Source organism: Apodemus sylvaticus, chromosome 1 (genome assembly GCF_947179515.1).
Source record: "Apodemus sylvaticus chromosome 1, mApoSyl1.1, whole genome shotgun sequence".
NCBI lineage: Eukaryota > Metazoa > Chordata > Mammalia > Rodentia > Muridae > Apodemus > Apodemus sylvaticus.
In genome coordinates, this window is record NC_067472.1 from 89,907,207 (window position 1) to 89,933,921 (window position 26,715).

The 26,715-nt window shown below is 37.6% G+C and overlaps 1 pseudogene; it reads left to right on the forward strand.

The window, feature by feature from the left end:
- Nucleotides 1-882: 882 nt before the first annotated feature.
- On the forward strand, nt 883-1,891 carry LOC127680628 (heterogeneous nuclear ribonucleoprotein A3-like; annotated as a pseudogene).
- The last annotated feature ends 24,824 nt before the right edge of the window (nt 1,892-26,715 follow it).

Genomic DNA, 26,715 nt, shown 5'->3' on the forward strand with positions numbered 1-26,715 from the left:
TTACACTCATAAGGTTTCTCTCCACTGTGTGCTCTTTTATGATCTTGGAGATGACTGGATCTTGCAAAGACTTTACCACATTGATTACATTCATATGGTTTCTCTCCAGTATGTGTTCTTTTATGATATTGGAGATGACTGGGTCTTGCAAAGACTTTACATTCATATGGTTTCTCTCCACTATGACTTCTTAAAGGCCTTTCATGTCTTCTACTAATTTGACAATTTTCTTCAAGATGATGGTCTCCCCGATAATAGCCTATAGCTTCGAGGTTCAGGTAGGTTTCCAACATCACATCTTTGTAGAGATTTTTCTGGGAAGGATCCAGCAAATTCCACTCTTCCCCAGTGAAGTTCACATGTACATCATCAAAAGTCACGGCATCCTAGACCAATAATCACTACAAATGATGCTGCCCAGACACCATGTCTTGGTTTCAGCGTTTCCCTGAGGTCCCCTCACAGCACACAACAGCAGAACTCAGAGCAGGACACAGAGAACCATTCAAGCTGCACACCCACAGGGAACACCATGTCGCGATGTCACAGCTTCCCTGAGGTCCCCTCACAGAACACAACAGCAGAACTCAGAGCAGGACACGGAGAACCATTCAAGCTGCACAGCAAGGATGAGTTTCCCCACCTGCAGGAAGGGCAGGAAGTCCTCCTGCAAGAGGCGGCTTCTCCCTGTGCTGCTCAGCAGCTGCGGGAACTTCCTGGTGAATCCCCCACTTTCTCTTCTATTAGTTTCAGTGTATCTGGTTTTATGTGGAGGTCCTTGATCCACTTAGATTCGAGCTTTGTACAAGGAGTTAAGAATGGATTGATTTGCTCTCGGTCCCATATTGAACTTGAGTTGGAAGAGGCGAATCTGGTCTCAAAATGGAGAATTCTGTAAAGCCTGATGCCTATTTAACAGTGAAGAAAATTTTTGTTGGTGGTATTAAAGAGGATACAGAAGAATATAATCTGAGAGACTACTTTGAAAAGTATGGCAAGATTGAAACCATAGAAGTTATGGAAGACAGGCAGAGTGGGAACAGAGAGGATTTGCTTTTGCATGACACAGTTGATACAGTTTGTTGTTCAGAAATACCACACTATTAATGGGCACAATTGTGAAGTGAAAAAGGCCCTTTCTAAGCAAGAGATGCAGTCTGCTGGATCACAGAGAGGTCGTGGAAGTGGGTCTGGCAACTTTATGGGTCATGGAGGAAACTTTGGTCGTGGAGGAAACTTTGGTAGAAGAGGAGGCTATGGTGGTGGAGCTGATAGCAGCAGAGGTAGATATGGAGGTGGTAATGATGGATATAATGGATTTGGAGGTGATGGTGGCAACTATGATTGTGGTCCTGGATACAGTAGTAGAGGAGGTTATGGAGGTGGTGGACCAGGATATGGAAACCAAGGTGGTGGATATGGTGGTGGTGGAGGAGGATATGATGGTTACAATGAAGGAGGAAATTTTGGTGGAAGTAACTCTGGTCGTGGTGAGAACTATAATGACTTTGGAAATGATAGTGGACAGCAACAATCAAATTATGGACCCGTGAAATGGGGCAGTTTTGGTGGAAGAAGCTCAAGCAGTCCCTATGGTGGTGGCTATGGATCTGGAGGTGGGAGTGGTGGATATGGTAGCAGAAGGTTTTAAAATAAAACAGAAACAGTAGGTATCTTTACATTTAAAAAAAATCATGATAAAAAGAATGTATGGAACTGTTTACTAAGTGTAATGATTTTTTTTTTTATCCTGTATTATTCAACAGGCTACAGTTCTTAGCAGGAGAGAGAGTGAGGAGTTGTCAGGAAAGCTGCAGGTTACTTTGAGACAGTCGTCCCAAAGGCATTAGAGGAACTGTAAAAATCTGCCATAGAAGGAACGATGAACCATAGTCAGGAAGGTCACTGTGGCTTAAACAGGAAACCCTTCCAGTTCAGGACCGTCATAGCCACAGTTTGCAAAAAGTGCAGCTATTGATTAGTGCAATGTAGTGTCAATTAGATGTACATTCCTGAGGTCTTTTATCTGTTGTAGCTTTGTCTTTGTCTTTTTATTTTCATTACATCAGGTAAATTGTGGTACTGGTACCATGAATAAAAAATTAAGGGATTTTTAACTTAAAAAAAAAAGAATGGATTGATTCACATTCTTCTACATGCTGACCACCAGTTGAACCAGCACCATTTGGAAAAATGCTGTCTTTTTTCCACTGGATGGTTTTAGCTCCTTTGTCAAAGATCAAATGGCCATAGGTGTGTGAGTTCATTTTTGGGTCTTTAATTCAATTCCATTGATCTACCTGTCTGTCTCTGTACCAATACCATGCAGTTTTTTTTTTTTAAAATCACTATTGCACTGTAATACAGCTTGAGGTCAGGAATGGTGATTCCTCCAGAAGTTCTTTATTGTTGAGAATTGTTTGTGTTATCATGGGATTTTTGTTACTTCAAATGAATTTGCAAATTGCTCTTTCTAACTCTATGAAGAATTGAGTTGGAATTTTGATGGGGATTGCATTGAATCTGTAGATTGCTTTCTGCAAGATGGCTATTTTTACTATATTAATTCGGCCAATCCATGATCATGGGAGATCTTTCCATCTTCTGAGGCCTTCTTTGATTTCTTTCTTCAGAGACTTGAAGTTCTTGTCATACAGATCTTTCACTTGCTTGGTTAGAGTCATACCAAGGTATTTTACATTATTTGTGACTGTTGTGAAAGGTGTCGTTTCCCTATTTTCTTTCTTAATCTTGTGTTTATCCTTTGAGTAGAGGAAGGCTACTGATTTGTTTGAGTTAATTTTATATCCAGATACTTTGCTGAAGTTGTTTATCAGGTTTAGGAATTTGCTGGTGGAATTTTTGGGGTCACTTAAGTATACTATCATATTATCTGCAAATAGTGATATTTTGACTTCTTCCTTTCCAATTTATATACCTTTGACCTCTTTTTGTTGTCTAATTGCTCTGTCTAGGACTTCAAGTACTATATTGAATAGGTAGAGAGAAAGAGAGTGAACAGCCTTGTCTAATCTCTGATTTTAGTGGGATTGCTTCACGTTTCTCTCCATTTAGCTTAATGTTGGCTACTGGTTTGCTGTATATTGCTTTTACTATGTTTTGGAATGGGCCTTGAATTCTTGATCTTTCCAAGACCTTTACCATGAAGGGGTGTTGAATTTTGTTAAATGCTTTCTCAGCATCTAATGAGATGATCATGTTTTTTTTTCTTTGAGTTTGTTCATATAGTAGATTGCATTGATGGATTTCCGTATATTGAACCATCCCTGCATCTCTGGGATGAAGCCTACTTCATCATGATGAATGATTGTTTGATGTGTTCTTGGATTTGGTTTGTGAGAACTTTATTGACTATTTTTGCATTGATAGTCATAAGGGAAATTGGTCTGAATCTCTCCTTTGTTGGGTCTTCATGTAGTTTAGGTATAAGTGTAATTGTGGCTTTATAGAAGGAATAGGGTAGTGCTCCTTCTGTTTCTATTTTGTGGAATAGTTTAAAGAGTATTGGTATTAGGTCTTCTTTGAAGGTCTGATAGAATTCTATACTAAACCCATCTGGTAATGGGCTTTTTTTGTTTGGGAGATTTTTTATGACTGCTTCTATTTCTTTAGGGTCTATAGGACTTTTTAGATGGTTTATCTGATCCTGATTTAACTTTGATACCTAGTATCTGTCTAGAAAATTGTCCATTTCATCCAGATTTTCCAGTTTTGTTGAGTATAGGTTTCTGCAGTAGCATCTGATGATTTTTTGAATTTCCTCAGTTTGTGTTGTTATGACTCCCTTTTCATTTCTGATTTTGTTAATTTGGATACTACCTTTGTGCCCTCTGGTTAGTCTGGCTAAGGGTTTATTTATCTTGTTGATATTTTCAAAGAACCAGCTCCTGGTTTTGTTGATTCTTTGTATAGTTCTTTTTGTTTTTAATTGGTTGATTTCAGCCATGAGTTCGATTTTTTTCTCACTGTCTACTTCTCTTGGGTGTATTTGCTTCTTTTTTGTTCTAGAACTTTCCTGTGTGCTGTCAAGCTGCTACTGCATGCTCTCTCCAGTTTCTTTTTGGAGGCACTCAGAGCTATGAGTTTTACTCTTAGCACTGCTTTCATTGTGTCCTATAAGTTTTGGTATGTTGTGCCTTCATTTTCATTAAATTCTAAAAAGTCTTTAATTTCTATATTTCTTCCTAGACTAAGTTATCACTGAGTAGAGTGTTGTTCAACTTCCATGTGTATATGGGTAATCTGCTGTTTTTGTTGTTATTGATGACCAACCTTAGTCTGTGGTGATCTGATAGGATGCATGGGATTATTTCAATCTTCTTGTATCTGTGAGGCCTCTTTTGTGACCAGTTATATGGTCAGTTTTGGAGAAGGTACCATGAGGTGCTGAGAATAAGGTATATTCTTTTGTTTTAGGATGAAATGTTGTATAGATATCTGTTAAATCCATTTGGTTCATAACTTCTGTTAGTTTTACTGTATCCCTGTTTAGTTTCTGTTTCCATGATCTTTCCATCGCTGAGAGTGAGGTGTTGAAGTCTCCCACTATTATTGTGTGACGTACAATGTGTGCTTTGAGCTTTAGTAAAGTTTCTTTTATGAATGCCCTTGTATTTGGAACATAGGTGTTCAGAATTGAGAGTTCATCTTGGTAGATTTTTTCCTTTGATGAGTATGAAGTGTACTTCCTTATCTTTTTTTTTTTTGATAACTTTTGGTTGAAAGTCAATTTTATCTGACATTAGAATGGTTACTCCAGCTTGTTTCTTGAGACCATTTGCTTGGAAAATTTTTTCCAGCCTTTTACTCTGAGGTAGTGTTTGTCTTTGTCACAGATGTTCATTTCCTGTATGCAGCAAAATGCTGGGTCCTATTTACATATCCAGTCTGTTAGTCTGTGTCTTTTTATTGGGGAATTAAGTCCATTGATATTAAGAGACAATAAGGAAAAGTGATTGTTGCTTGCTGTTATTTTTGTTGTTAGAGGTGGAATTATGTTTGTGTGACTATCTTCTTTTGGGTTTGTTGAAAGAAGTTTACTTTCTTGATTTTTCTAGGGTGTAGTTTCTCTCCTCGTGTTGGAGTTTTCCATCTATTATACTTTGTAGGGCTGTATATGTGGAAAGATATTGTGCAAATTTGGTTTTGTCATGGAATATCTTGGTTTTTCCATCTATGGTAATTGAGAGTTTTGCTGGGTATAGTAGCATTTATGGGTTGACATTTGTGTTCTCTTAGTTTCTGTATGACATCTGCCCAGGATCTTCTGTCTTTTATAGTCTCTGTTGAGAAGTCTGGTGTAATTCTGACAGGTCTGCCTTTATATGTTACTTGACCGTTTTTCCTTACTGCTTTTAATATTCCTTCTTTGTTTCGTGAATTTGGTGTTTTGATTATTATGTGATGAGAAGAATTTCTTTTCTGGTCCAATCTATTTGTGGGTTCTGTAGGCTTCTTGTATGTTTATGGGCATCCTTTTCTTTAGGCTAGGGAAGTTTTCTATCATTTTGTTGAAGAAATTTACTGGATTTTTGAGTTGGGAATCTCACTCTCTTCTATACCTATTACCCTTAGGTTTGGTCTTCTCATTGTGTCCTGAATTTCCTGGATATTTTGGGTTAGGAGCTTTTTGCATTTTTCTTCTTCTTTGACTGTTGTGTCAGCGTTTTCTATGGTATCTTCTGCACCTGAGATTCTCTCCTCTACTGCCTCTGCCTCCCAAGTGCTGGGATTAAAGGCGTGCACCTCCACTACCTGGCTACACACACACAATCTCTCTCTCTCTCTCTTTCTCTCTCTCACTCTGACACTATATTCATTACTTTCACCCAAATTACTCTCTTGCTCCTCCCAGTTCTTTTAAACCTCTTCTTGGCAACTTCCTGTTTATTTTCATGTGTTTTGATCTGTTTTTGTTTTGATTTTGTGACCCACTGAATTTAATCAAGTTACTTGCATGAGCATAAGTAGTTGCTATTTGCTGTAGCATTGGCAGCTTAACAGTGGCTTTACCACTGGGAAAAAATGGCTCTCCCTTCCCCAGAAATGACTAAATACCAATAGTTTCTGAAAACTGCATCCTCCTGAACCCTTCCACTATCCGTGGTGGAGTGTTCACAGACTCCATCTTGTACAGGTAATCATGTCTGCTTTGAGTTCATGAACTTGCAACAGGCATGTCCAAAAGATAGAGTTTAACAACATTCTTTCCCAGGCTCCTGCTTTTAAAATTCTTTCTTCTCCCTCTTTTTTGATGTTTCTTTAATTATGGAAGGTTATTGACTTTCTATATAGAAAAATAAAATAGTTCATTGTAAAAAGTAATATGTCAATTTTCAGGGAGTAAGATCAATGAAATTAAAAAAATAACTATAGTGAAAGAAATCTATTTACTCATTTTTAATAGTTGTTTTTCAAGTACTTTATGAAGGGTATTGAAGGTGATCCTAAGTACTCTTTTTCTTTCAGTGAGCTTAAACTTAGAGGGCAAATAAGTTGTATAAATTAGTAACAAATGAGAATCATAGAGTAAAATTTATGACATTAAAAGTAGTCACAAATGTGTACATAATATGCACTGCCACTTAATGAAATGGCCAGAGTAATTGAATCTACTGAATGAAAAGTAGATTGTTGCTGGTGAGGTGGGGATTGGGAAGTAGGGGGTTACTTCTGATAAGCATGTGGATTTAATTGAGGTGGTGACAAAACTTTCTAAAACTGGTGATGGAGCACAATTCTACAGATGAACAAAGTTTTATTGAATGCTTTAAATGAGAGAACAGTATTGTATATAATTAGCATTAACATTAGACTGTCATATATGGGGTATGTAGGAGGGCTGGGGAAGGGACACTAAAGATGCTCAAGATAAGTACAGTGAGAAGAACTGGGTTGTCAAGCGGCAGATCATGGAATGGTTGAATGTATTTATGAAGAAAAAAGCCTCTTACTCTTGTGAACTGGACATCCTAGGATAGGACAGAGGAGTAGCTAGGATCTTCAATAAGTATTTTTCGTTATTGTTTGTCATATTGTTCATCATATACATATTGAGACAGGGTTTCAATATGTAGCCCTGGTTGCCTAAAAACTCTATATAGTCCAAGTTGGCCTTAAACTCACAGAGATCCACCTACTTTTGTCTCCTGAACACTAGGATTTGTGTATCACAATCCCTTTTGGAAAAGGATGTTTTAAAGAAAAATTCTTAAGTCTACAGCTGAACATGGTGGTGTGAATCTGTAGTGTCATGTACTTCAGATGCTATGATAGGGTTGCTTGAGCACAGGAGTTTGAAGCCAACCTAAGCAACTCAGTCAGATTGTCTCTCTTAAAGCAAACAAGCCAGCCTATGGTTTAATTCTCTTTAGAGATATTCTACTGAATAGAAGAAAGAAAGAAAGTTAGGAGGGTTGAAACTAAGAGTGAAAGGTTAGGGACAGACCTCAGGAATATAGGAATGTCTAGCATGTATCATACAGGCTCATCCCTAGCAGGTCAAGTGATAAAGTCTTCTTCTTCAGAACATGCTCAAAACAGTTAAGTGAGTATGCTTGTGTTAAATGTGTGTAGCTGAGTGAAAAAAGAAATGAAATCTGAATTAATGGTGGAGAATAGGACTTAAATCACACTGAAGGAGGTGGCGATGATCATGACCTGGTTTGTTCTAGTTGCTTGGGCATTCCTGGTTACTTTTCTGGTTCTATTTCCTCCTTCTGTAACTTCACTGTGTCACAGAGCCAGTGCATTTATTTGATGTAATCTTATTTAATTCCAGGAGGTTGGGAATAGCTTGGGCAGACTATTTGTCACCCTTCATGATCTAACATTTTTTTAATTTTCTAAAAAAATAGATGGGTGTTTTGCTTATAAGTATATCTGTGTACCACATGGAGGTACTTGCAGAGGCCAGAAGAGGGTGTCGAATTCCCTGTGACTGGAGTTACAGTTGGTTGTAAGCCTCCATATGGACTGGGAACTGAACCTCAGTCCTCTGGAAGAGCTAATTGGACTCTTAGCTGATGAGCCATCTCCTTGATCTTTTATTTTAATTAGAAAGAAGATTGTACGGAGAAGGCAGTGCTTGTCACAGGGATGTAAATTATGAAATGTGGATATCTGATTGGCAAGTTTATTGCTGTCTAAGAGGTGAAAGAGAAGAACCTTTTCATGGCTGGCAGATTCTAACTTCCATGTGAGTAATGAGCAGGAGCTGAAATCCAGATGACCTTAGTCTCTGTTTGCTTCATAGAAAATAGGTATTTTTTTCTATTGAATAATGATTTTAAAACCTAACATCTGAATAACTTTTAGTTGTCATCATATTCCAAAGTATTTCCTATAATGTTGTACCTTAGATTATTCCAAAGAGTTGAACAGTGTTTTATCAAATTTATCATTTAACTTGGGAAGAATTCTTTTGACATTATAGCCATTGGCAATAAGTTATAGAGGATCACAGCAGAACAGGATCCACTCTTCATATCCTTATGATAACTATGCATTTATATGTATGCATAAGTGAAAAGAATTGTTTTTCCTTGTAATAATCTTATATGAAAGTATGGATAAAGACACTTAAATATATAGCCAAGTTTCTGAGAGAGGTAAAACTCAAAGACCCAAGTGGGAGAAAAGGAGAGCAGCAGTGCTGGACGTGCTTTCTGGAGCGGCTAAGCCAAGCCTTGGGCATACTTAAATTCGATTTCTATTAAAAACACATAATCTGAACACAACATAGAAGGAACATTTTGATGACTTAGTGTATTTCTAGTTTCTGGTGTATGTACAATTCCATACAACCATCGCCATCATCAGGATACAAAACAATGTATTTAAGTCCTTAAGTTTCTTTCACCAAGCCATCTCCCTTCTCGGTGCTTCAATAAGATATGTTCCCTGACATTAAATCTTGCCTCTTGTTGACAATCCTATAAGGGAAGTGATTTTATTCAGCACATGCCTTTGATCTCTACCCTTGTCCTTGAGTGTTTGTGTGACTTGGATCCTATCTCTGTTGAGTTGCATTCTATTGTACAGAGGTCCCACTTGCTGCTGAAGAACATTCATGTTGTTTCCAGTTTCAGTTATTTTTTGAACTAAATTTTAATTTAGCAAACGAAGTAACTTTGTGTCATTGTTGTGTATACATCTAAAATCATGCCTTGCTTTTATTTGCCCACGTGTTCTTCTCTGTCCCTGTCCCATTCTCCCTGGTCTCCTTCCTTTTCCCAAATAGTCTCTCCTGCTTTCACCACACACTCCATTTCTTTTTCCTGCTTTCCTTCCACTCTCCTTAGACCTCTTCTCCTCCTCTTGATGATTCTTTCTACCTTCATGCCATAGATATGCACACACACATAATGTAGTCCAAGTTATATGTATGAGAGGAAATGTGATATTCGTTTTTCTGAGTTTGGCTTATTACTTCCTGATTTTCAGTATTATCTTTTTCTGAGGTTACAATGATTTCAATCTTCCTTGTAGTATATCAGAATTCCATAGTGCATAAAAACTGTGTTTTTTTCTTCCATCTGTTGATGCATATCTAGGCTACTGTGAATAGTTACAGCAGTTAATATGGATGTGCTTGTGTCTCTGTGGGATGCTGACTTAGAATCCCTAGAGTATTAGCTCTCTATCAGATGTAGGGTTGGTGAAGAACTTTTCCCAATTTGTTGGTTGCCGTTTTGTCCTTTTGACTGTGTTCTTTGCCTTACAGAAACTTAGTAATTTTATGAGGTCCAATTTGTCAATTCTTGATCTTAGAGCATAAGCTATTGATGTTCTGTTTAGGAACTTTTCCCCTGTGCCCATGTCCTCAAGGGTTTTCCCCAGTTTCTTTTCTATTAGTTTCAGTGTGTCTGGTTTCATGTGGAAGTCCTTGATCTACTTGGAGTTGAGTTTAGTACAAGGAGATAAGAATGGATCAATTCGCATTCTTCTGCATGCTGACCTCCAGTTGAACCAGCACCATTTGTTGAAAAGGCTATCTTTTTTCCACTGGATGTTTCAGCTCCTTTGTCGAAGATCAAGTAACCATAGGTGTGTGGATTCATTTCTGGATCTTCAGTCCTGTTCCATTGATCTGCCTGCCTGTCATTGTACCAATACCATGAAGTTTTTAACACTATTGCTCTGTAGTATTGCTTGAGGTCCGGGATACTGATTCCCCCAGAATTTCTTTTACTGTTGAGAATAGTTTTAGCTATCCTGGGTTTTTTGTTATTCCAGATGAATTTGAGAATTGCTTTTTCTAACTCTGTGAAGAACTGAGTTGGGATTTTGATGGAGATTGCACTGAATCTGTATATTGCTTTTGGCAAGATGGCCATTTTAACTATGTTAATCCTGCCAATCCACTAGCATGGAAGATTTTTCCATTTTTCTGAGGTCTTCTTCGATTTCCTTCTTCAGAGACCTGAAGTTCTTCTCATATAGATCTTTTATTTGGTTAGAGTCACACCAAGATACTTTATATCGTTTGTGACTATTGTGAAGTGTGTCATTTCCCTAACTTCTTTCTCAGTCTGCTTATCCTTTGAGTATAGGAAGGCAACTGATTTGCTTGAGTTGATTTTATAACCAGCCACTTTGCTGAAGTTGTTTATCAGCTGGAGGAGTTCTCTGGTGGAGTTTTTTGGGTCACTTAAGTATACTATCATATCATCTGCAAATACTGATAATTTGACTTCTTCCTTTCCAATTTGTATCCCTTTGACTTTCTTATGTTGTCTAATTGCTCTAGCTAGAACTTCAAGTACTATATTGAAAAAATATGGAGAGAGAGGGCAGCCTTGTCTAGTCCCTGATTTTAGTGGGATTGCTTCAAGTTTCTCTCCATTTAGTTTGATGTTGGCTACTGGTTTACTGTATATTGCTTTTACTATGTTTAGATATGGGCCTTGAATTCCTGTTCTTTCCAAGACTTTTAGCATGAAAGGATGCTGAAAGAACTCAAGAGGTTAGACCCCAGGGAACTAAATAACCCTATTAAAAATGGGGTACAGATCTAAACAAATAATTTTCTCCTGAAGAAATTCAGATGGCCGAGAAGCACCTTAAGAAATGCTCAACACCATTAGTCATTAGGGAAATGCAAATCAAAACAACCCTGAGATTTCACCTCACACCAGTCAAAATGGCTAAGATTAAAAACCCAGGAGACAGCAGGTGTTGGCAAGGATGTGGAGAAAGAGGAACACTCCTCCACTGCTGGTGGGATTGCAAGATGATACAACCGCTATGGAAATCAGTCTAGCGGTTCCTCAGAAAACTGGACATGACACTTCCGGAGGACCCTGCTATACCTCTCCTGGGCATATACCCAAAGTAATTCCTGGCATGCAATAAGGACACATGCTCCATTATGTTCATAGCAGCCTTATTTATAATAGCCAGAAGCTGGAAAGAACCCAGATGTCCCTCAATGGAGGATTGGATACAGAAAATGTGGTATATTTACACAATGGAATACTACTCAGCAATTAAAAACAATAAATTCATGAAATTTTTAGGCAAATGGTTGGAACTGGAAAATATCATCCTAAGTGAGGTAACCCAATCACAAAAGAATACACATGGAATGCAATCACTGATAAGTGGATATTAATTAGCCCAGAAGCTCTGAATACCCAAGACACAAATCGCATAACAAATGACTCCCATGAAGAAGTAAGGAGAGGGCTCTGATCTAGGAAAGGCTTGATCCAGCATTGTAGGGGAGTACCAGGACAGAGAAAAAGGAGGGAGATGATTGGAGAATGGATGGAGAGAAGAAGGCTTATGGGACATATGGGGAGGGGGGAACCAACAAAGGGGAAACCATTTGGAATGTAAACAAAGAATATAGAAAAAAAAAGAATCCCTAGAGTAGTAACCTAGGAAGGCTACAGCTGGTCATACTGTCTTTCTAGTGTTAATTTTTTGAGGATCCTCCATACTAACTTTCATAGTGGTTGCACTAATTTATATTCTCACTAGTGATATATAAAGTGACATCATATAAGGCTTCTTTGATTTCTTGCAGACGGACATTTTAACTAAGCTGAGATGGAAACTCAGTGTAGTTTTGATTTGCATTTGAGGATTATATTTCTATGTGAAAGTGAAAAATGTCAGTGATGTGTTGAAAGGTTTATAGCAAATATAAAGTATGGGCATTTTAAGAATATTGGTTATTCTATGAGTGTGACATGTCTTTCCCATGTTTTGTGTGTTCTTTTCCATACTCCTCATTGCTTTTGTCTCTTAGTTTTTGAGATTGAACCCAAGCCTCATATGCTCAGAATTAACTCTCCCACGGAGCTATACTGTGGTCCCTCTTCAGTGGCTCTCAGTAGTGTTTTTTTTTTTTTTTTCCTGAGACAGGGTTTCTCTGTATAGCCCTGGCTGTCCTGGAACTCACTTTGTAGACCAGGCTGGTCTCGAACTCAGAAATCTGCCTGCCTCTGCCTCCCAAGTGCTGGTATTAAAGGTGTGCACCATCACTGCCTGGCGAGTCCTAGGTTTTTATGCATTAAATCAAGAGTTGGACTAGAACAATGTTTTAGACATGAGGAAGCTTTGACCCAGACCTCTTGAGTCAGAATTGCTGTGCCTGGAGCCTGTGAGCATCTGTTTCAGTTGTTTGCATGTGTTGTTAGTATTAATACTACTATTATTATTATACATGTATTATATTTTATTTGTGTGTGTGTGTGTGTGTGCGTGGGTACTCATGGTTGTCGATTCTTGTGCATGTGGAAACCAAAGGGCAACCTCAGACGGGCCAATCACCTTTATGTTTTTAAAAATAGATCTTTTTTACTTGTTTATATTACTTTTCATTTATGTCTGTGTGTCTGAGTATGTAGATGCCATGTGTGTGGGTGCCTGTGGTGGCCAGAAATTTACCTGCTCATCTGTAGTGGGAGTTTGAGAAAGTTGTAAGCTGCCTATCATTAGTATTTGGGAACTCAATCAATTAATTAATAATTAATAAACAATCAATAATAAATAAATAATAATTAATGATAATTAATATTTAGATTCCCCTAGAAGAGCAACAAACAATCTTAATCACTGAGCCATTACTCTAATCCCCAAGATTGTGTTTTTTTAAAAAAAGATTTATTTATTTATTATATGTAAGTACATTGTAGCTGTCTTCAAACACTCCAGAAGAGGGAGTCAGATCTCATTATGGACGGTTGTAAGCCACCATCTGGTTGCTGGGATTTGAACTCAGGACCTTCAGAAGAGCAGTCAGTGCTCTTAACCACTGAGCCATCTCACCAGCCCAAGATTGTGTTTTTATTTTTGTGTGTGTGTGCCTGCCATGTATGTGCAGGTACATACAGAGTCCAAAGGATGACACTGACTCCCCTGGAATTGGAGCACAGGTAGTTGTGAGCTACCTGACATGGTGCAGGGAACCAAACCATAGTCCTCTGTAAAAGCTAGCAAGAGCTTTTAACTGCTGCATCACTTCACCAGCTCCAGATTTCTCTCTTTAAAAGAGGGATCAAACTCAGGTCCTCATGCTTGCTAGGGATATAGTTACAGACTGAACTCCTTCCCTGGCTCTCATTGTGTTTGTTGTACAGATCTTTTACTTCCTTAGTAAAATTTATCCCTAGGTTATCTATTTACTAACTAGTTATTTTGAGTAAGATTGCTTTCCTAATTTCAAAAAATTGTTAGTTTATAAAAACACTCCATATTTTTGTTTATTGAGTTTTGTGTCCTTCAACATTGTGACTTTTATTAGTTTGACAGGTGTTTGTTAGGCCCCTAGGGTTTTCCATATCATGTTTTCTGAGCAGAGGCAGTTTGACACCCTCTTTCTGGTTTTGATACCCTCTACTTCGGTTGTTTGATAGTGTTGGTGAAGACTTCAGGGATATGTTTAATGAATGTGGGGAAAAGCATTGGATTGTGCTCTGGTCACTGGGGATGTAGCATGTACAAGGCTCTGGAGTTCTGTTTAACAACATAGAAGAGAAAGGTGGTGGAAGTGTGCATCCTTGTCTTATCCAGAGTTTAGAGATAAAGTATTCACTATTTCCACATTTAGTTCTATGCTATATGTGGACTTCTAAATGACACTTATTATGTTGAAGTACATAAATTGTCTAGTTTTCTTTTCATGAATTGATGGTGAGTTTTAAGGAATACCTTTTCTGAATCTATGGAGATGGTCATATGGTGGTTAATCCTTGGTTCTGTTGGGTGATTGATTTTGCATGTGTTGAATCTTCTCTGTGGAGGCCAGCTAGAATGTACTGACCCTTTAAAAACACTCCCTCAGAGCCCCCTAAACAACAGGAGAGCTGGATTTTTGGCAAATGTGGGCCTGGAGATCCCTCTAGTGCTGAAATAATAGCAGTACATTGATTGTAGCCACAGGAAACCTTGGCAGAGGACGCATCAAATACTGACTTAATGTGATATGAAGCACCCTGCTTAGAATTTCTGGGAAGACAGGCACAAATCCACACTACAAAGATGAGAATAAATAACCAACTCTCAAAGTAGAAACCTCTTCATATACCAACATGGTTTCAGTAGCATCCTACCTAATGTATTAAAATAAAACTCAAAAACTGTTCATAACGCTGTCAATATGTATAAACTTTGGGCAAAAATGTTTCAAAGACTTGTTTTAAGAAAACCTAGTGAACTTCAAGAAAATTCAGAGAAAGAACTCAGTTTTATCAGAGAAACTTAACAGAAAGATTAAAGTAATTAAAAAAGCATCAAACAGTAATCCTTGAACTAAAAAGTATACTCAATAAAATGATAAACACAATGGAAGGCACTCATAGCAGAATACTTCAATGAAGTGATAAACACAGAGGAGGGCACTATACATCAATGGCATGATAAACACAGTGGAGGGTACTATGGCAGAATAAAGCAATGAAATGATAAACACAAGGAAGGCACTCATAGTAGAATACATCAAACAGAAATGATCGTTGAGATTCAGGATGGGCTATGTAAAAACACAGTGAGGGAGGGGAAAAAGCCTCAAGAATGAGAATCATTGAAGGACTCACGGGAAGTCTGGCAAAGCATTAAAAGAGAAGTATTTTGAAGAGAATTGCATGTACAGATCATAATGGTAATATTCAGGCTGTTAGGTTTCAAGTGAGCCCTGACCTTACCAAAGGGATAGTAAACATGTAAAAAAAAAAAAAAAAGATGACCTAGAGAAAAATGTAAATACCCAGGTACACTAAGGTAAAAGGACACCATCCAGATAGAACTCAACCAAGTCTATACTATGACCTATCATAATAAGGTTTAAAGATAAAGACAAGAACATCAAAGTAGCAAAATAAAGAAAAGGGGAGGGGACATAAGGGTGTTTCTACTTGACAGGCTACTTCTCTGTGGAAGTCACAGTGTAAATCATGGGGAAGTAAGAAGGGTTATTCAGAGTGCTTATGGGGAAAGAACTACGATATGTAGTAAAGACACCCTTCAGAAGAGGAGGAATGAGCTCTGAGACAGCTTAGTAGGTAAAGATGCTTGCATGCATTATCACACACACACACACACACACACACACCCCACACTACACCACACACACATACACACACACACCACCACACACACACACCACCACACACCACACTACACCACACACACACCACACACACACACACACCACACACATACACCACACTACACCACACACACACCACACACACACTACACACACACACACCACACACACACACCACACACACACACACCACACACACACACACCACACTACACCACACACACACACACACCACACTACACCACACACACACACACACCACACTACACCACACACACACACACACCACACTACACCACACACACACACCACACTACACCACACACACACACACTGCACTATACCACACACACACACACACACACACACACACACACGAGGTGGGGAGGCAGAGAGAGAGAGAGAGAGAGAGAGAGAGAGAGAGAGAGAGAGAGAGAGAGAGAGAGAGAGAGATTGTCCAACAAGCTCTAATGAGTACTTAAAGGTCTCTCAACACAGAAAAGCCCAGGGCCAGAGAGTCTCATTGCCACGTTTTTATTTAACTTTTTAGAACTGATGCCAGTTTTTAATCAAAGTATTCCAAAATGTGAAAGGGGAGGAATTCTTTTCTCCAGACATATTCTGTAAATACAGAATCATGACAACACTCAGCAACAAAATCAGATAACATTCCCCAAAATGAAAGCTGTGGGCAAATATTCTTGGATAACAGTTGAAAAAAATCCCAAATAGAACCCTACTCAATAGGGCACAGGAGGATGAGATGCCATGATTAAGCATATTAATCACTGAAGTACAAGGAAGGTTTAATACAGGCAAATTCATAAATGTGACACCTCACATTAGCAGAATGGTGGGTAAAACCTACGTGTCATCTCAATAGATGTAGAGAAGTGTTCCTTACAATCCAGCAGCCTTTATGAGAAAACCTCAGAGCAGATGGGGTAGAGGTTGATGGTAGAGAGAGGCCACAAAGAAGCCCACAGCTGATGCCTGATTGCATGTGAACATCAAAATTTCCTCCCCGTGACCTGAAAAGGAGCAGGATGCTCATTTTTTACTTCATTCCTTCAACCTTGTGCTGGAAGTACAGTCGGAATAACCGAAATCAAAGCCCACAGTGGTCCACTGGATCCACAGGAAAGAATAAATGAACAAAAGAAGAAACAGCTCAGCAGGATACACAGCAGAGAATGACGATGCAGATAGGTGCAAAGTACAGACACAATACTGCTTATTGCATAGTATCTGATGATGTCAGATATATGTGTGGGACTTATGGAGCTACTGATGAAACACAGACTGGGTGAGATGATAGAGTGTGTGAACAATATTTCAGCTAAATAGAATTAGGAAGAAAGGCACCATAACTACAGACATAGAAGTTGCAAATTACAGAAACAGTAACCATTAGAGATAAAATAATTGTATGACAATAAAAGAACAGACTACCTTTTTGAATATTTAAAAAGATTAGCTTTTCTCCTCAAATACAAATGATGTTTTTATTTAAAAAATAATAAAACATTGCTACAAAGTCAGAGTGGAAATGATTATATTATAATTAAAGGAACTATGTATGGTAAAAAAAGAAAAATTAAATATAAAAGTTATGAAACAACAGTAGATGAAATTTAATTTATTTGTGAGACAGGATCTCACTGTGCTGCCTCTGTTGGATTCAAATTAGTGATCCTCCTGTCTTCAGCCCTTTGAATGCTGGGGTTATAGGTATACAGAATCATACATAATTCAAAATATTAAATTTTCTTTTTAAAAAGATTTAATTTTCATTTATGTATACTTGTGTACATAAATACATAAGGCTCAGAGGCCAGAAGGTGTCAAATCCCCTAGAGCTGGATACAGGCAGGTGTGAGCCAACTAATATGGGTGCTGAGAATTTTATTCAGGTTCTATGAATGAGCAGCATGCTGTCTTAACCACTGAGCTATCTCTCCAGGCCATAGTAAACTTTTTGTTTGTTTGTTTGAGTCAGGGTTTCACTGTGTAGCTCTGGCTGTCCTGGAACTAGTTCTGTAGAGCAGGCTGGCTTTGAACTCACAGATCTGCCTGCCTCTGCCTCCTGGAGAGCTGGGACTAAAGCTGTGTGCCTCAACTACCCAGATCCATATTAAACTTTTAAATGTGTACTCTTCTGAGTTTGACTTCAACGTATTTCATTGTAAACTTCCTAGAACTGAAAGGAGAAATTGGCAGATAATTCTAATACTTCTTCCTTGGTACTTATCAAGCAGATATAATACAGTAACAATACAAGAAATTTGAAAATATTATAATTAATAAATAAATTCAGTACACATTTACCCACCAATAGGTTACATTTATCCCTTTTATTTATGCATGGAATATGTTTAAAATTGGGCATATACTAGACAACAAAATAATCTTAACAGATTTTAAAGTCATACTAAGTTCTCAGTGTAATTAACTCAGGTCAATAAGATGAGTAGGTAAGACTAGAAAAAAAGAATCACATATTCAGAAATTGTAAAAAATAAATTAATGGATTGAATTGTAAAAAGTATTAAAATGTAGTGTTGAAAATTCAATGGTTATAAAATAACAGACAAAATAGTGTTTTTTATTTTAAAATATTTTAAAATTTATTTTTATTTTATTTTACATTTATTTAAAAATACTTTTATTTTTATTTTACACATTGGCGTTTTGCTTGTGTGTATGTCTGTGTGAGGATGTTGGATCCCTTGGAACTGGAGCTCCAGAAAGTTGTGAACTCCCATGTGATTATTGAGAACTGAACCTGGATCCTCTGGAAGAGCAGCCAGAGCTCCCAGCTGCTGAGCCATCTCTCCAGCCCCTTAAAAATACTTTTAATTATTTTATTTTTCATTATTGGGCATTGAATCCATAGCCTTATACATACAGGTAAACATTCTTGTACTGAAATATCTTAGCCCAGACATTTTATAAATTATTTTTATTAGAAAAGAGGGAGAGCATCAAATAAATACATTTGAAAAACTAAGTACTCAAAAGCAGAAATTTGAGAAGAGAACAGTAGAATTGCCAGGGTCTACTCAGGCTGCCATAATAGACCACAGAGAAAGATACAAGCATGGTACCAGTAGAAGTGTATTGCTCACTTTTCTGAAAGCTAGAGGTCCCAACCCAAGGCTGGAACAACTCTATTCCTGGTAAGGGCTGTCTTTCTGATTTGCAGATGGAAGTCTTACTGCTGTGTCTGCCATGGTAGGTAGAGAGAAAATTTGGGCTCTCCTTTGTCTCTTCTAATATGAACAGGACCAGTCCCACCTTTATGGCTTGCTAGAGTTTGGATGTCAAATGTCCCACAGAGGTCTGTGAATTCAAGGTTTGCTCTTTGTAAGTGGTTATGTTCAAGTAAATACTCCTGACACAGTGCTCTGGTACCATAGGCCTACAGCAAAGGAAGCAGTAATAGTTGAACCAGAACCTTCAAAGCTCTGGGCCACAATAAAACTTTTTTCTTTCTCAGTTATCTCAGATATTTTGTTACAGTGCTAGAAAGCCCACTAGCATACTTCAGTATAGGCCTCAATCCCAAATACAGTTAGTTATGTTTGGGAGTTAGCAGTTTCAGTACCTGAGTTGGAGAGAATATAATTGAGTATATAAGTAAGAATAAAGTCAAATAAATCAAAAGAAAGCAAAATATCCATTCACGATGGATTAAACTAAGGTACAAATCACTAAGTTTAATTACAGGCGATAGTGTACAACTAGAAAGCTGTATTTTCCAATAATTTTATATGTCTGTACTCATCATATTGATCAGACATTTCTGTGTTTGTATTCTTCACTCCTGGATATAGGTCAAAAGGACAATTTGTATTTAAAACATTGCTAGTTGTTATTGTAGAAGAAAAAGAGTAAATAACAAATCCTTTTTAGGCTATTAAAATTTATGCTCATAAATGCCACAGATACTTTCCCCATGCTGATTGGCCAGCATTTGGCCATCAGCATCCTAAATGATATCTCCACATATCAAACCCTAGTAGCATACTGAACAAGGCATTTTAAAGCCAAAATTAGAGAAGAAACATATTAATATTTTTGAAGAGAATAACTAATATCATAGAAGTAAATAGTCCATCAATATGATATATTGATTTGTAAATATGCATGCAGAGAACATGAGTTTACCCAGTTCCATAAAACAAACATTAATAGACATACAGAAACAGAGGACTCTGATTGTTCCAGATATAGTAATATTAGGTGACTTCAACCCCACTGTCATCAATTGATTATCTAGACTCCCTCCCACCCCTGTCAATGGTCTTTAGAGTTACATTGTATTATAGAGAAAAATGGTCATAACAGACATTTATAGAATCCTCCATATACAAAAATTCAAGGTAATTTTAGATCATAATGGAGCTAGAAATCAATAGGAAACTTGAAATTAATAGAAAAATACAGAAACTATACTAACATGTGAGGACTGAACATGCTTGAATTGCCAGTGAGTCACTGAAAACTCAGGAGGGAATTTAAAATGTTCCAGGAATCAAATGAAAATGAAAACAACTAACCCAAATCTTTGGTAGTTCTAAGAAGGAAGTTTATAACAAAGAATGTGTGACATTAAAAAAAATTAGGAATAAATAGAATAATTCAATGATATACTAACATAAAGACCTCAGGAAAAATCAGAATAAGCTTATGTTCACATTAGTCAGTGGAGAAAAATAATAAAGATCAGGTCATAAATTAATATAATGAGTCTATAAACAATAAAAAGAACCAATGAAACAAGGTTTCTTTTGAAAGCATAAGGATAATCAGCAAACCAAACCAATAGCCAAACTAGAGAGAGAGAGAGAGAGAGAGAGAGAGAGAGAGAGAGAGACTCAATAAAATTAGAGCTAAAAAAGATTTTACAGCAAGTATTAAAAGAAATCTAGTTGGTCATTAAGGAATATCTTGAAACTTTAGAAGAAATGTACAATTTAATAGAAACATGTAACCTATCAAAATTAAATCAGGGGGATATAGATAACTTAAATAGATTTATAATAAGCAATAAGACTGAAACAATAATAAAATGACTTCCAACCAAGAATAGCCCAGCACTAGATGAATTTGATGCTAGATTCTATCAGTATCTTAAAATAGAATTAGCACAGATGATCCTGAAACTATTCCATAAAACAGAAAGGAAGAGATTCAATTTAACTCACTATATGAACATTATCCAGAAACCAAAAGAAAACAAGTATACAGCAGAGAAGAAAACTATTGGCCAATTTCCCTGATGAACATAAATGTAAAAATTCTTAACAAATTACTTACAAGCCAAATTTCCTAGAAAGACTGAAACAGAATAGAGGACCTAGAAATAAAGCCATTCAGCTACAGAAATCTACTGTTGAGCAAAGGGGCCCAACAGTGGTCACTTCAACAAATGGTGTGGGGAAATGGATACTTAACATGTAGAGGAATAAAATGAGACCCTCCCACTTTCCTGAGCAAAAGTTTCACAAGCACAATCAAGTTGGTTGCAATTTCAAAGTACAAGGATAGTTCAACATAGGCAAATCCATAAATATAATCCAGTACAAACTCAGAAATAAGAATTACATGGTCATGTCAATAGATGTAAAAAGACATTTGGCAAATCTAATACTAGTTATGATGAAATCTCCGAGGAAACTAGGAATAGGAAGAACATTTCTCAGTAGGCAAACCTAAGGCAAATTCAGACTAACGAGGGACAACCTGAAAGTCATTTCTGAAATGTTCATTCTGCCCACTCATATCCAATACAGTGCTTGAGTCCTTAGAGCAATGAGCCAAGATAAAGAAAGAAATGATATATAAGTAGTAAAATCAAATTATCCATATTTATAGATGATATGATCTGATACTTAAAGGTTCCCAACCCCATCACAAAGCTTTGAGATCTAATAAACACAGCCAAGTTGTGGGATACAAAACCAATATACAAGATCAGTAGTGAATTTGTCTAGAAAGATCAGTCAAGAAAAATAGTCCATTCACAAAGGCATAAAACATATTGAGGAATAAGCTGAATATGCTGGTGAGGACTTCTGCATAAAACAAAATACTGTATGAAATACTGAAGAAGGAAATTGAAGAATACCCTAGAATATAGAAAGACGTCCATGTTAATGCATGAGAACCAATATGGTGAAACTGGCTCTATTTCCAAAGTAATCAACACAGAGTCCCTGCAGCCCCTACCAAAACTAACTTCTGTGCAGAAGCAGATAAAACGTCCTGAAATTCACATGGAAACACAAAAGATCCCCAAGAGTTAAAACAATATTAGTAGAAAGAGCAATGCTGGGAGGGTCATAGTACCTGATGTCCAAATATACCACTCACATGACCTCGATATAAACCCTGGCCACTGACACAAAAGCAGATGTAGTGATCCTGGAATAGAAGAGAGGTCCCAGAAACAAACTAACTTAGCCACAGCCATTTACTGTTGGGCAAAGGGACCAAAATCAGCTCTTGGAGAAATGATGGCTACCTCAACAAATGCTGTGAGGAAATGGATATGTACATGTAGATGAATGAAATGAGATTCCCCACACCTTCCCCGAGCAAAAATCAAGTCAAAATCAATTATGTATCTTAATGTAAAACTTCAAAGTTCCAAGTTACCATGGGAAAAATAGGGGAAGCGCTTCAGGATGTCGACTTTCCAAATAGGACTCTAATAGCCCAAGAGCCAATAGCAAGTATTAATGAATGGGATTACACAAAGCTTGAAAGATCTATGCAGCAAAAGAAATAATCAACAGAGTGAAGTCCTGCCCTACAGAAGAAGTTCTTTGCCATCTATTAATCTGACAGGGGATTGATATCTTGACTATGTGATATAAAGAACTCAAATGCAAAGCTCCATGCGCATTTGGTCTATTCAAAGAATAGGCAAGCAGATTGAACAGCGGAGGTGGAACCCAGGGCCAGGCATTACAGTCAGGCTTCCACAGCGAGCCAGAATCAACAGCAATAGTATGTACACACTAAGAGATTTGCTGTAAGGAATCTCTAAGATAGGATATGTGGTGGGAGAGATTTAGGTCACTGGGGCATGTTCTAAAAGGAGATTGTGGAGTCTTGGATCCTTCCTTTCGCTGTCATTGGCTTCTTGGAAATGGGGAAAGTGGTTTGTTCTTCTACAAACTTCTGCCATAATGCCTTACCATGGACCCCAAAACAACAAGCTGATCCAGTTATGGATGAAAGCCCCTATGACTATAAGCCCAAATTAATTTATGATTTTTATAAGCAAATTACCTTAGATATCAAAAATGACCATCAGTGAGACTAGCAAATCCAAAATTTGCATAGTGGGCCAGAATCCTGGAGCAGCGCAGAGTTGATGAGGCAGATCCAGCCTGGAGCCTGAGAAGGACACTTTCCCAGTTACAGTCCAAGGGCTGACTGCTGGGGCATGCTCAGCATTTTATTGATTTCTTCAACCAACAGGATGAAGCTTATCTATCACATTCTCATAGGAATACTAAGAAAAATGTTTGACTAACTAACCGGATATAGTGATTGAGACAGATAGTTGCCCTGATAATATGGGATATATTAACTGATATATTTGACTATTGGGAAAATAATGCTGATAGACAAAAACATATGGAGACAATGTTGATAGGTCCACAGGAGGAAAGTAAACAAGGTTTTCAACAAGGAAAAGCTAAAAAAGTATAAATAGTTATCTGTTCTTGTAATATATTGATTAATGCTACTGTGAACAAAATTTATTTTGTGTGATGATGAGAACACTGGCTTGGATTAGATTAAAGTTATTACACATTGTTTTTATTTTTAATTATGTGTGTGTGTGTCTGTGTGTGTGCATGCATGCATGTGAGTGCAGATGACCCCAGAGGTCAGGGGTGTCAGATCCCTGGAGCTGAAGTCACAGGAATTGTAAGCTGTCTGATATGGCTACTGGAACTGAACTCTTGTCCTTGGCAAGAGAAGTATGTATTGTTTACTGTTGTTTCATCTTTCCAATCTCAAGTTATTACATACTGTATGGAGAAATAAGAAGACATGAGAGAACTAAATACTCACCTTCAAAATGGTTGTGGGTATGGACGAAAGAAATCAGCACTTGTGCAAAAGCTTACTTTTAAAAGCATGGTATTTTAAACTGTGGAGCTAAATATCAAAAGAAAGCCAGAGGATTTGACTGTGATTGCTTGGAATCACACATGGAATCACAAGGAAAAGGGTGAGGCAGGGGCCTAGTATCGTAAGCTTTTTAGTGTAATATCATTCATAAGCATTACTTTATGAAAATCAATTGAGAATAAAAAGTGAAGGTCTTTACAAGTTGGCCTGGCAACACCCTTCTCATTGATTTTTTTTTTGTAACTAAGTAAAAATGTCTGTATTTTAAAGGTAAAAGAAATCAGGACTTGGCAGAAAAATAGTTATACCAGATATATTTGGATTATGAACACAAGAAATTTCAAAGTTCCTGACTCTTTCTGATTGAATTTCATGGAGTCTTGTACAGACATTTGTAGGATGCCTGCTATGCAGAGGTCATTCTTTTTCTCAACAGTTAGTTAAGAAGTGCTTAGTGGGCTGGAGAGATGTCCCAGAGGTTAACAGTATTGAACTGCTCTTCTAGAGGGTTCAGGTTCAATTCCCAGCATCCACATGGTGGCTAGCTGCCATCTATGAGGTGATCCAGTGCCCTTTTTTGGCCTACACAGGCCCTGCATATATGTGGTATATAGATATACATGTGGGGAAAATAACTGTACATATAAAATAAACATAGTTCTTAAAAAAGTACTTAGGTACTTAGGAAGCAGGGATTAAGTAAATGGAGAGTTGTCATGCATGCACTCCTGGACATAGTTGGAAATCCTGCAGTTGAATGATCTTTGTAAGATACTTTAGAAGTTTGCTGATATACTGGCATCTTGTCTAATATAGTGCCACCCAGTACTCTAGCTCATCTTTTTGGACACCCACGCATGCTCAGAAAAGATGCTAAAATAATTCCACTTCTGGGCAGACTCTGCCTCTTGTGACAGTTGAATGACCATTTCTTTCCATGGACCTGATGGAGCATCCAGTCATTGCAGAAAGGAGGGCAATTATTTTTGAGGGTTGTCTGCTCTATACCAGTGGGATTCAGCCACCACGATTCTTTTTCTTATTCTTCTTGGATCTTAGCAACCGTTTTTCACACTCTAGATAAGGCCTTATTTTCTTAGTCTGCTCAAGTACATCACAAAATAATTTGCAGTAGGGCTTGAGCACTTCTGTGGGAAATGCAGTAGAATATCAGCTACCGAGTTTGTATCTCTTCTTATGTAGCAGTGCAGATGACTTCCAGGTAAGGAATTACATCCAGATAAATCCATTACAAGTTGAAAACATAATTAGTTGCAGGCTGAAAGTCTCATTAGTTAAAATGCATGTAATACACTTGACCTACCAGTCATTTTGGCTTAGCAATCCAGCTCTTGTTGGTCTCTTGTGTCCTTCATGTTCACGAGGCTGACTGGAAGTTCATTGTGGATGCCTAGCATCTCAATAGGGGGGTCTAAGCAATCTCCAGGGGAAGAGGAATATTATTGGCAGGATTTCTATTGACTATATATTACTTTTGTACCATTGCAAAGTTGAAGAATTGTAAGTTAGACCACCATAAATTGGAGATCACCCATAATTACAGACCAAAAGAAATCGGTCTGCTCATTGCAAGATACATTCATTGCAAGAACACACATACTCTTCTGTGTGTTCATAAATATTAGTCATCTTGGTAGAAAACATTTATATTTTGATGGTTTTTCAGATGTAAGGATGAAAGTGAAAGCAGGATGCTAAAGTTCACATTTTATGTGCTCATATTTGTCAGAGTATAAAAGAATTGTACTTCTAATAACTGTTGGAGAAGGATCCAAGCAACAATAGGAAGCAGAGGAAACATAAGAACAAGTTAATATGACACAACCCAAAGTTATCAGAGAGACTCCTAAATGGGAACTACCTCTATCCTACTGACCTGTGGGCTTGTCTGTGAGGCATTCATTTTCTTTTTTCTTTTCTTTCTATTGGGTTTTTATTTATTTACATTTCAAATGTTGTGCCCCTTCCCAGTCCCATTCCCCTTCTCCTTTGCCAAGCCTGGTATAGCTGTCCTCTGAGAGGCTCAGCCAGCACCTGACTAATACAGAGGCATTTTCTTGATTGCTGATTGATGTGGGAGAGACACTGTTGGACAGGTGGTCCTAAGCTGTATAAGAAAGGCCCCTGAATGTAAGAGAGAGCAGAGAGAACACATGCCAGCCTCCACTGCACAATGAGGGGTTGTGACCTAGAAACAGAAGGGAGATAAACCCTTTATTCCTAAACGGTGTTTATCACAGCAACAGGAAAGCAAACTAGAGTATTCTGGTAAACATAAAATGTAAAAGTGTTTTCATTGCTGATGAGGACAGTGGGGTTCACTTCCTGTCATTTTGGAAGCTCTTCTGACTTTTTTTTTTTGTTTTTTGTTTTGTTTTTTTTTTTGTTTTTAAAATCCATGTAGATAATTCATCCTCACAAGAAAATGCCAGTAATATTTGAGAGACTGAGTCAGGATGACTGAAAGTTCAAGGCAAGCCTGGACTGGATTATATACTGAATTCTATCCAGGATATCCTGAGATACAGTAGGGCCCTGGAGAGAGAGAAGAGGTGTGGGTATCAGTGATAAAAGCAAATCTTTCATTAACTTTTCAAAATACTTCTTGAACATTAGTGATAAAATATTATCCTAAATAGCTATTCGAAAATAAGAATGAGGTCTGGAGAGATGGCTCAGTGGTTAAGAGCACTGACTGCTCTTCCAGAGGTCCTGAGTTCAAATCCCAGCAACCACAAGGTGGCTCACAACCATCTGTGATGAGATCAGATGCCCTCTTCTGGTGTGTCTGAAGATAGTGATAGTGTACTTACATATAATAAGTAAATAAATCTTTAAAAAACAAAAAGAAAATAAGAATGAGAGTAAAAACTTTGGAATTCCATCAGTAAAGTTTAGACTATATGAAAGTTTCATTTTTAAAACAAACTCAAACAGTTTTACAAACTTCTCCCTATTGT